The sequence below is a fragment of the Triticum urartu genome, unplaced genomic scaffold, assembly GCF_003073215.2.
Source record: "Triticum urartu cultivar G1812 unplaced genomic scaffold, Tu2.1 TuUngrouped_contig_564, whole genome shotgun sequence".
NCBI lineage: Eukaryota > Viridiplantae > Streptophyta > Magnoliopsida > Poales > Poaceae > Triticum > Triticum urartu.
In genome coordinates this window covers 1-12,620 of record NW_024116330.1, presented here as the reverse complement: position 1 = coordinate 12,620, position 12,620 = coordinate 1, and positions in this window count along the sequence as shown.

Sequence of the window (12,620 nt, the reverse complement as noted above, 5' to 3'; positions counted from 1 at the left end):
GTGTGTAAGTATGTGGCTCATACTTGTAAGGAGAGATCTCTTTCAATGGTCTGAATTGGCTTTAAATTATCTGCTCTCATGCTTCTATAACCGGATAATTGTTCGGTTCACCATGAGAATTTTGTTTTACAAACGCACTGTAGTAGATTTGTCATGTAAGAAATTCAAGTTGAAATCAAATTTAGAATCACCCACAAAAAAAAAAGAAATCAAATTTAGATAGAAAATAAATGTCGTTAACAGAAGCTACTATATTTTTTAGTTTTTTTTAGAGAGAGAGAAAGCTATATTTTTTAGTGAGAATGGACGGGCGTGGCGCCGAAAGCTGGGCTTCACTCACATATTGGGCTAAAGCCCACTTGACCCGCCGCCGGCACTCGTTCCATTCTCCAATCCCCTCCCCCGCCGGCGCTCGTTCCCCAATCCCCTCGCCGCCGGCGCCGCCACACCGTCCCCTCCGCCATGCTCCGCCTCCGGAGCTGCGTCCTCGCGCACCTGTTCTCCTCTTCCACCACCTCTCACGGCTCCACCTTCCGCCGTCTCCTCTCCGCCACCACCGCCGCGCCCGCCGTTTCCCCACACACCGGATTCGCCGTCGAGGCGTACCTGGTCGACACCTGCGGTCTCACCCGAGCCCAGGCCCTCAAGGCCTCCGCCAAGCTCTCCCACCTGAGGTCCCCATCCAAGCCCGACGCCGTCCTTCGCCTTCCTCGCCGACCTCGGCATCCCCATCTCCGACGTCGCGGCCCTAGTGGCCAGGGACCCCAAGTTCCTCTGCGCCGGCGTGGAGAGAACCCTGTCCCCGATCGTCGGCGGGCTCACCGGCCTCGGACTCTCGTCGTCTGAGATCGCGCGACTCGTCCCGCTCGCTGCCAGCAACCACTTCCGCAGCAAATCCGTCGTCTCCAAGGTGCACTACTACATCCGCCTCTTGGGCTCCTTCGAGGGATTCCTCCGGGCGTTCAAAGGTAACCAACAACTCCTCTCGTGTAACCTCGACGGCAGTGGTGGTCAAGCGGAATGTCGGGTTACTGCAGGAGTGCACGCGAGGTGCTTGCGATATTGGCAAGCTAGCCGTCTCTATGCCAAGGATGCTCACCGCCAACGTGGAGTGAATCCGGGCGATGGTGGCCAGCGCTGAAGCTTTAGGTGTGCCTCGCGGCTCTGGAATGTTCGGGGAAGCTATGCGGGATGTTGCGTTCGTCAGCGAGGAGAAGATCGCCGCCAAAATGGAATACTTGAACAAGACGTTTGGATGGTCGGATGCCGAGGTGCGCATTGCTGTGTCCAAGGGTCCGTTTGTGCTGAGGAGGTCAAAGGACATGCTGCAGCGCCGGTCCGTGTTCCTCATCTCTGAGGTGGGGTTGAAACCGTCCTACATTGCTCGTCAGCCGTCATTGCTCACCTACAGCCTGGAGGGCCGGCTCAGACCCCGGTACTATGTTATGAAGTTCCTCAAGGAAAATGGATTGCTCAAGCGCGACTCAAGCTACTGTACAGTTTTTAAATGGACCGAGATGGAATTCCTGGAGAAGTGCATATGTCCTCACAAGAAAGCTGCACCACACCTTGCTGAAGACTACGCGACCGCTTGCAGAGGAGAATTGCCCGCGAGATTCATATTTGCATGAACCAAGAACAGGGTATTGATCTTTGAAAATGCATTAACAAGATTGTGCTATCTGTTTTTTAATTAGGCAAATCTAACATAAAAATACCATTTGGTCTAACCATATGTGTAGCTGTGGTATCACATTTGTCAAGGGAAGGTGCAGAATAGGGACGGTCTTTCTTTTATAGCTTCCGTTAGCCACTCTTAGATTTATAAGCAGCTTGCCTTCTATGCTGATCGATTTGTCTCCAAATAAAATAGAATGTAGAGACCACATTGCTCTCATATTTTGGGAAATATGTGTGTACGATAGTGCCATTTCTCTTTGTATCAGTTTATTTATTTTTGTTTCAGATGTACATTCAGTCAGCCATCCATTGGCAGTTTAAGTACCGTGAAGCACCTACAATGTTTGTTACTATCTCATTTCTTACAAGAGAGACCTGATGGAAACTATCCATATGTCCCTGCTCAAGTGCCATAATGTCCCGTGAAACTATCCATATGTCCCTGCTCAAGTGCCATAATGCATTCTTCTGCCATTGGTTGCAAACTCTGGTTTTGTATTACAGTAGGGATCAAGGTTGGGCTGCCTGCCCCTAAAAACCAGAGGAAACCCTAGTTTCAAAACAGAATGCGCATCACAGTAGGGATCCCATAGCTGAAGATTATTACAGACTGCATTTATATAGGCGAGAATATAAATAATTGCCCTTTTGTGCATGTTTGTGACAGCCAGATACCATCTAGGGACATCTGCTGTAGGTGATTATAATTGTTGTCATAGATCCTTATGTCACAGAGCTACATATTTTTTTGGTTTTACTGCGCTTTAGTGACAGTCAAAACTAACCGCTACAATTTTGCATTGTGCAAATAAGGTAATAAAACATTCCCCGAGTTCTGCGAGTGGCCTAATTGAGTGGAGGAAGCCCAACTGATTGTGCAGATTCAATATTGAAGATTTTCCTTGACCCCCAAATGGCATCTTCTCTATTGAATCTGCCCACAAATTAAGTATATATGAATCACCTTAATTTCCTGCTGGACAACCTGCATGCTCAAGTGGCGACAATGTCTACTGATGGAGCAAAATTTTGAGGGCTGCCAAAATTTGAAGTGTCAACTAATTTCAGATTTACATGAACCAAGAGTGTGCTATGAAAATCGAGTAAACTGTGTATGGTGCGACAAAGTTTTCATTCTCTAAGAAGCTGGTAATTCTCATTTCGGTGTATTTTATCGAACTGGATGTTGATTATCCGATCTGTTAGATGCTGGTACGGTCGTTACTAACTCTTGATGAAACGAGTAATTAGAATCATGGGCACTGACATGTCCATGTCATCACAAAGTTTCCTTTGAATGGTAATTCTTATTTCGGGGTTCTTGGCCTAACTGGATGTTAGTTGTCCACTCTGTTAGATGCGGGGTGATCTCGTAGTACGTACGATGTGGAGACAATGGGGCCGGTCCATGGATTTTCCTTCCTTTTGCTACATTTTTCTCATGTATGCTCCTTGCTAGTGCTTGATGAAACTTAGTTTGATTCATGAATGCAGCTGATATGTTAATGATCAATTATCATTTAGTAGAGAAGAAACCATGAGTTTGTAAATTGTAATGAACACTTGGAATGAAGTGAGTGAGAATAGGCCATTCTGGATTGCATTAAAATGCATCTTGGGAGGGTGTTTGTTTGCGCAGATTCTCACATTCCTTGGTGAGAAAAATATTGCTTCCAAAATGGAATACCTGAAGAAGACTCAGGTTGACTGATGCCGAAGATGAGTGTTGTTGTGTCGAAGGGATTTCGCTGAGGAAGTCGAAGGGATCGCTCCAGCGCAGGTTCGAGTTTCTCATCTCCATGTTGGGGTTGGAGCATGCTTACATTTCTTATCTCCTAGCACATAAAGTTTCCTCTCAATGTCAATTCTGGACCCTCTTTTTGGAAACAATTTTGCACTTGTTGATGGGCACAATACGTTGATTGATCTGAGTTCCGGTTTTGATCTAGCTTGTTTGTTGCTTGCTCTGGTTTATGTGAGCTGAAAATCCTCCTTTCTGCAGTATCTTTGTTCGATGGAAATGTTATACGTTCCCTGGGAGAGGGTGGCAAACGAGCTGACAGTTTTAGCTGTGAGGCGAGATCAGATGGTGGCAGTTTTTAGAATAAAATTGTCTTCACTGGAGAAAATGTCATGTTGTTCTGAAGAAATGCCATGCAAATCTACAGAAGCTGCCAGCAAAAACGTTCGCAAATGTCATCCGTCCCAGCGAACGTTCGCCAGTTATTGCGGTCCTTGTTTGAAGAGATTAAATGTTGTGAAAGAATTCATGCTTTATAACTTCGAATCAGTTTTACCCTTCGTTTCTCACTTGTATTTTTTAATGGCATGTCGGCTGATACTTCCGGTTCTCAACCGATCTCGAAACTGAACAATCCACTTGTACAGTTTTTTTTTTTTGACAAATCCCGGTTTTCTCAGCCATTTCTTTGGCAACAACTTCTGGTACATCAACCCCAGCATGCATTCAGCTTTTTTTGATTTGCTGAACCTGGTTGGTTGTGAGTTTAATTAGGCCTTTGAGAGACCGGGCGAGAAACAAACGTACAACAAACAAATAATAATTTTTCTGTCGCCAAGTAGTACGGGTGAAATGCAATAAGCTGCTCTTGTAACACCCGCAATGTGCCTGCCTACCACACCGCAACAATTTTTCTGGGCTGATGATGTTTGTTGGCTTCCTTTCTGCTAAAAAAATACTCCCTCCGTTCCAAAATAAGTGTCTTGAGCTTAGTACAATTTTTTTTGCGAGGTACTTCCGGTAACCCGGTGGAAGGGCATGCTCCTCCCTCGTCAGCACGTGGCCTAGGCATGGCGCAAAGACATCACAAAGATTTGCCATGCCGCTTATGGTCTGCATTTCATGTGCCACCTTGTAGATCTGCAATAAATTTTGAGGCCAACGGAGCAACAAGACCCACACTTCCTGCACAAACCTGCAATAAATTTCTAAAAAATAATAATAGTTGATTTAATAAAAAAACACCGGCATCCACCATTAAGAAGATGGCCTATCACTTTGAATCTTTTCTGTCCGAAACAGGTGAACATTCAAAGTGATGGTCCATCTCCTTAACAAGAGTGTTATGAATACCGCAGCTTACTGCATTTGGACTATCCCACTATATAAACAGGTTATGTTGCTTGTCTCTAGGCGAGGTGGGACTAAAGTTTGATGGTAACCTTATCTTTACTGAGAGCTACTCTCAGCAAATGTGGCGTTACCGAGAGGCACTCTCGGTACAGGTATGGTTGGATCATAAAATTAATAGATATTCTTAATTATGAACACTGAAGTTTAATTAAATTGTTGGACTATTGGACAATGTAAAGAGGTAGGCAAGGTGGAACCAAATAGGCAACCGTTACGTTTCCAGGAGCTGCTCTCGGTAAAGAAGTCAAACCGTGGCCGTGCCGTTAACTGGCGCCGGATGTGCCACGTGGCAGTACGTTGCCGTGCAGCACTGCTTGGCTCTCGGCAAATAGTGCCTTTGCCGAGTGTTGCCTTTTTGCCTAGGGCTACTCTCGACAGTATCATGTGTTTGCCGGGATTCTCCTTTTGCCGAGTGTCACGCTGGTGTCTCTTACTTTGCCGAGTGCCCGTGTTTTGGCTCTCGGCAAAGACCCTGACACCCGGCGTATACGAAATTTCCAGTAGTGCATAGTAGACAAATAATCATAACTTTGACATCACACAATCACATCAGACAATTGTTCCTTGTCATTTCCATTCTACTAGAGCAAATGGAATTTCGGAACTTATTAGTACAAACTTCTTTTTTCTTGCAGCAGTTATTGATACCTAGTGATGACCAGATCAACAATCATTCGATAACCTGACACACCAATTGTAGACAATGGGATGGCTCAAGGAGTTGAACTGTCATGTCCTGGTAGAAAAGGGCCTAGAGAACGCATGAGGAGGAGGACATGTGTGATGAACTCCCCACCTGTGTTGAGATGCTGGTAATGGAAAGCACCTCCGCAGCGAGGCGCGGTGTAGTAAAGCATCTCCGACCACACTGCGGCGATGAGATCCCAGCGGTTAGCTTCTTCATCAATACCCATGAGCTCCTGGGCCACCTTAGATGCATGAGGCAGGACTGGAGAATAAATAGCTTCTGCAGTGCTGTTCAGGAGTTTCTTTAGATGACTGGAGCTAGCATTATCTGCGTCGACTGACTGTTTCTGCTTCTCATTCACCGTTGAGGTTGGATGTTCATCTTTTGTGCCTTCAAACACCTTCATGGCAGCTTCCTTTTCCCCCAGATTAACCATCTGTGGCTGCTGATCTGCAAGAATTTTCTCCATTTCATCATGAACTTTGGTATAAACAAGCTGGGAGTTGCTAGTAAGCATCACGCCACACTTGAATACAAGGTACAATATATAATTTGACAGCTCTCTGCTCATTTGCTTCTTCTTGGATTTGTCCGAATCGATGCTGGTGGTGCTGCTGTTTCCAGAGTAGTAGCAAATGTCTGTTGCAACGTGCCAGATGAGGACACTCGTGGGGAAATCCTTCACACCATTGATGCTATAATACAGACCTGCTGTGCCTGGACCGTTGTGCCTCCACTTTTGAAGCGCTAACTGGCCACGGAAATTGGCAAAATTGTATTGTCTGCTGATTCCAAATAGTATCAAATTGTTAAGGACAAACCCCTTGAGATCTTCAGTGACCTGTGTGTGTGTCAGACTTGGATCCCATAGTTCCACACCCCAAGCTGCCAAACACTTGTGGATCCGTTGCCACACAGTATCTTCCAAGGTATACCGCTTTACCATGCTGTATTGCGCTAGCTTTTCGGCCCACTGTTTTCTGCTCCATGCTGGCTGAATGTAGTTGGCTACAGGCAGGATGGCATTGTTAATCCTATTCCTACCTCGATAAAAATTGGACCTCGCAGAGGAAAGAATGGATATGGAGGCAGAGGACACGTCTAGGATTATGGCTCCTACGAGCAGTATGTAGGACACAATGACATCGGTTCTACTATGGACTTGATGCCCCTTCTCAGACAGGATGAATAGCACCAAGGCAATCGGGGTGGAAAGATACTGGAACAGGGTAGCTATCAGCCAGAGAATGCTCATCCAATAATACCAATTTGGAAAAATAAAGCCTCTATGGTCCATAAAAATAATAAGGACACCTGCCTCGCAGAAATCTAAAAGTGGTCTTTTTGTGTAGAACCTCTCATAACATTTTGTCAGCTTCCCGCCCACATACTCATAGGGCCCGCGGGGGCCCGGAGTTGACTCAAACTTCCCTAGCAAGGTTGGGAGATCATCCGCAACTAAAACACTCTCTGTCTCATTGAGGGGAGCATCCGCTGACATGATTTCCGTGGCATCTTCGTCGGTCAGAAATGAACTCATCTCGTTCCTCTTACCAAGCATCAAATCAAATTTGGCACCCAACAACTCTAGGGCATCATTTCTTGACGTTCCCCTATAGCTATCAGGGTTCGATGGACCTTCTAGTTGTTCGGCTGCTAACTTCAGCTTTAGTAGCGTATTTGACAAAATACGCAGGTTATCAACCCTGAGATTTGCTGGCCTGGCTGAGTAAAGGCAGTAGGTGCGGCCAGCGTACTTGAAGCTTCCATTGAGGAAGACGAGCACGGTGGCAGCCAGCAGCTGCTTGTCCGGCCAAGATGACTTGGAAACGACGTAGCCGGCCACTGCCACCTGGGAGACGAAGCCCAGGAGGTGGCGCGTCCACAGCTCGTTGTCCTGCACGGAGAGGGCGGTGATGGTGTCCTGCCCACCCAGGTGGACGAGCAGGAACGGCGCCCAGAAGAGGAGGAGCTCATGCTGCAACCCGCTCGCGTGGACGGCGAGATGGCCGAGGACGAAGATGGCCACGTAGTCGGACGACAGGTAGGCTAGCCAAAGGACGGTGCTGAGGACCCCCGACATGCTGCGCTTCCGCAAGCCTGCTGTGAAGAAGAGGAGGACTTGCAAGGCCAAGCTCGCGAGTATCAGGCAGTGGATTTCCCATTCATTCCAAAGATATCCCACAGACGCCAGGCTGTGGAGAATTGACCACGTCACATGCAAACGCAGAGGGAAGAATAATTAGTCGCTATCGTCACTTGCCGCGCAAATATCGTGTAGTTGCTACGTACCCCCACCCACCCACCAAATACGTTGTCGTTCTCGTCCTCGTTCTCCTTTGATTAACATGGACATTTCTAGCGTCTTATACCGAAGATAATGGAAGCTTCTTCTTTTTTAGCAGGGAAATGGAGGCTTCTATTAACATCATTACAGTAATATAATACTCCCTCCACCCCCCATAAGTGTCGCTTAATTAGTACTCTCTCCGTTTTTAAATATAAGTCTTTTTTTTAGAGATTTCTATATGGACTACATACGGATGCATATAGCAAGACATATTTTAGAGAGTAGATTCACTCATTTTGCTCCGTATGTACTACTACAAAGTTGTATTAATTTTGTACTAAATCAGTGACACTTATTTTGGGACCAAGGGAGTGCATTATTACACGCATCCTGAAGAAGACGTACAATTTTCGAGTTGGCTGGGGCAATTTGACAATAAAATTCGATATTACCTTACAAGTATAAAGGGTGCTAAAAGTATAGAACAAATAGATGAATTAGGTCTCATGGAACCATAAATTCAAAAAATAATAACCAACTACACCTATTGAAAATATACTGAAATCGGGTGATTACACAAGGTTTGAGTTTATATATGTAAGACACTTCTGTAACTTAGTGACCCGTTGTGAACAATATTTATTCTCGCGAAACACGGGTGGACTGTCTATATTTAATGTCGAGGGCCCTAATATGTTTGTGCTCGGCTAAGAAGTCACAATTAACACACAAGTACATCACATAACTCATGTGCAATAAGTAGAAATGATGCACATCATCAACTCTACATAGACCAGAGTGTACATGAAAACAAAATGGATATAAGAAATTGTGTCATGTTACCTTAGTGTTTCCATCTGATTTTCCCTTGCAGCATCTTCAAAATTTCTCAGATCCCTCATTTCAGGAAGGTGGATAAAAAACAGCGACACATGGAACATATGCAGTCTTGCTGTGCTGAACCCATATATAAATATGCATGTGATGGTCGTGTAAATCACAAGGTTTGAGTGCCAATATATATGCTTTGCGTCCATGGAGGGCAACCGTGCATGTGAACTTACATGTCTTTAGGGACACGACTGATGACGTTGCCAAATCCAGCTAACGAATGGTAGATCCGTGTGATTTCACTCCCGAGCTCAAGAACCCATCATCAGTTGCCACGATGGAGGGTAAACATAAAATTGTTTGCTTTTTCCAAAGAAATGATTTTCACTGCGGTTGATGCTTTCATCAACAAGATTAAGGACGAGATTAGTTTCTGGTTTAGGTGCCTCCACTGACGTTTCTCTGGCTGCCCTTGTATACGTTTTGTAGCTTTGTGTAACTTCTGTTTTGGGGTGTATGCCAAAGGGTGTAGGCTGTTGGCCCTCATTAGTGGTGCCTATGTCTTAACTGAAGAAAGGGGTTTTCCCCAGCCCCATTTTTATTAGAAACGAGACATTACCCTGTTGTTTTGTTCTTGTTTAATTGATCACATGCAGTTTTTTTTAAGTTGATTACATGCAGTTTTCTGTATATTTCAAGAAAAAATATGTATCCTCCCTTTGCTTTTCTTTCGAGTATGGCATCGATCTTCTTTACTTTACTTTTTAGGGGAATCAATCGATTTTGGTGTGGTCCACATCAATCTTCTTTAGTGTGGCCCTAAATCTGTCTAGCTCCTTAAACCCTTTTGCACTTTGATGCGAGGCTGTGACCACCGGCAATCAGTTCTTGCTCCGTACGTGTTGCTGCAAAAACATGCTTCTGGTTGCTTCCGTTCATATGTGGGAGCTAGGACTGTACCACGGCCGACATCCCAGTGGTGGCACGCGATTCGTGCGGATTGAGGTTGGTGTATAAGAACTTCTATTTGGCGAAACTCACTAGCTTATGGGTATCGTTTGTAAAGATCACTCCTACATCCTTAAAGGCTAACAAGTGGTGCGTCGTAGATTTATTTTCTCAAAACGTTTTATCACTTGAACTGTACGTCCAAATCACGAACCATTTTCACAATTGATTTCTCGCGTCAAGATCTTGACAATTAGATCCCTTAATAAGAGGTTTCGACGAAGTTTTGTTTCAGGAAAACACCCAGAGCCGTAACGATGGTTTTCCCCTTTTCGAGAAGCAAAGATTTGTGGCTCCACAAGATGCAAATCTGTGATTCTCGTGAAAGAGCACAATATTCACGCAAAAAGAAATGATTCGTGGTTTTCTTTTCACTTTCCGATAATCACAACTATACTTCTCGAGGACACAACTATGTGCCTCCAGGTGTGCTTCATGTAGAAGCACAAAATAATTAACGGTTTATTTCCCTTTCTGAGAATCACAGCTCACGAAAAAAAACCCGTGCTTCTTGAGGAAAAAAATAATCATCAATTTTTTCTCTTCCCAAGAAGCACAATACGCAGAACCAAATTTTTGCCTCCACGAGAAGCAAATCAATGCTTCTCAATGAAGCAAAAATATATAGTATTATTTTTCCTCTTTTTCGAGAAGCACAACTGCAGTGCTCGCGGAAGCAAATATGTGCCCCCACGATTAACAAATATGTGCTTGAAAGCACATAAAAATCAGGCCAAAAATCATATTATTTTCCCTTTCTCGGGTAGCACAGTTCTGCTTCTGGCGGAAGCAAAATTTGTGCTTCTCATGGAAGCACAAAAAACTTCATGCAATTTTTTCGTGAATTTTTCCCTTTCACCAGAAGCATAGCTCATGAAAATAAATTTGTACCTCTAGGAGGAGAAAATATGTACTTCTCGTTAAAAAATCATGATTTTTTTCCTTTTCCGTGATGCAAAGTTGTACTTCGCACGAGAGTAAATTTGTGCTTACCGTGGAAGAAAACATTTCGCACAAAAAAAGTTCGCAAATTTTTTCCCTTTCCGAGAAGCACAGCTTCAAATCACGAAAGAAAAAATTGTTATTATTTTCTTTCCTGACAAGCACACGGAAGCAAATATGTTCTTCCATGAATAGGAAATTCGTGTTTCTCGTGAAAGCACACAAAACTTCATGCAAGATAAACTTGTAATTTTTTCCTTTCTCAAGAAGCGCAATTATTCTCACGGAAGCAAATATGTGTCTTGACGAGAAGCAAATTTGTGCTTCTCGTGGAAGCACACAAAATATTCGCACATATTTTTTCTTGAATTTAATTTTGCCCCTTTCTAGAGAAGCATGACTCGTGGAAACATATATGTGCCTCCAGGGGAAGCGCTATGCTTCTCTAGTAAGCAAGTATGTGCCTCCAGGAGACCCAAAAAAAAGATTCACCCAAAAAAAAATCATGATTGTTTTTCACTTTTCAGGATGCACAATTGTGCTTCTTGTGGAAGCAAATATGTGCCTGAAAAAAAGCGTAATTTTTTTCTCCAAAACCGAGGAAAAACCAAGATTAAACCAAAAGCCCGAGAACCCATCGAAAACCTGAAAACGCGTACCGGAAAATGAAAAACGAAATCCAGAGGGAGCGTCTAGCACGCGACAAGTGGCGATGACTGTACGCATCACTTTGGCTTGCTCTCAGGCAACAAAAGTGAACCTGGCGGGGCTCCCAGAAAGGGTACCATTGAGTAGGTTGCTCTCCCTATTTGATGCTCTACATACTTGAAAGAGGAGCAGCACGCGACCCCTGCTCCCCCGCGCCCAATTGGGCCTGCACATGTGCGGGGTGTGATGGGAAGGCCCCTGTTTTTTCATATCATTTTCCCCTTTTTATGCTTCATTTTTTTGCTCCGCTTTTTATGTCTGCATACTTCTTCTATAAATAACTGAGTACTTCAAAAGAAGTTACAAATTTAGAACCTATGTGCATTTTGAAAGAAATGTTGAAGAAATCCTCAGATGTTCATGGATTTAAAAAATGTTCATCATTTAACAACAAATATTTCCAATTTTTAAATATGCTCACGATTAAATAAAAATCTAGTGGATACCAAATAATGTTCAGGAGTATGAAGAAAATGTTCGCATATTCACGAAATGACCCTAAATTTGACCATATGTTCGTGATGAAAAAAATCTCATCGATATAAATTTTCCGTTTACTTAAAAAATGTTTTTAAATTTAAAATATTATTAAAAAAATTCATAAACTGTTCAACGATTCAAAAAATGTTTGTGGATTCAAGAAATTTTCACGATTTTAAAAACATTGTTCACCATGTCAAAATAATTGCTGGGTAATTTGTAGAAAAGCAAGGAGAATTTCACAATTTCGAAAAAAATGTTAATTTGTAAAAAATGTTTTTGAATTCCAAAAAATAGAATTAAATAAATGTTGAAAATTAGTGAAAAATGTTTCTGAATTTGAAAAATGTTAATGATTTCATAAACATGTTCACAACTTTATTAAATTTTAAACATTTAGGAAAATGATCACGAAATAGAAAACATGTTCACCAGAATGAAGAAAAGGGTAATAAAAAAGGATAACTAAAATTAATAAAAAACTAACAATCAGAATATGAAAAGAACTAAAAGCTCTAAAAAAGGAAAGGGAAAATAACACCGTTTAAAATATAGTGGGAAATAAAGTCTGGATTTTATTATCCCAATGCTCAAAGATTCTGGAACTCAGAGATTTCTTTGCTATACCGTCAACAGAGTACTGGCTAAACATATATAAATAAATGTTTAACATGTATTTTAAAAATGTTGATACGATGAAAAATAAATATTTTTGACATCTTAATATTTTCACACATTTCATAAAAATTTATGAGACGTTATAAAAAATGTACACAATCTATTTCGAAAAAGTGAAACGTATATTAAATAAAAGTTTCAGGCCTATGTGAAAAATGCAC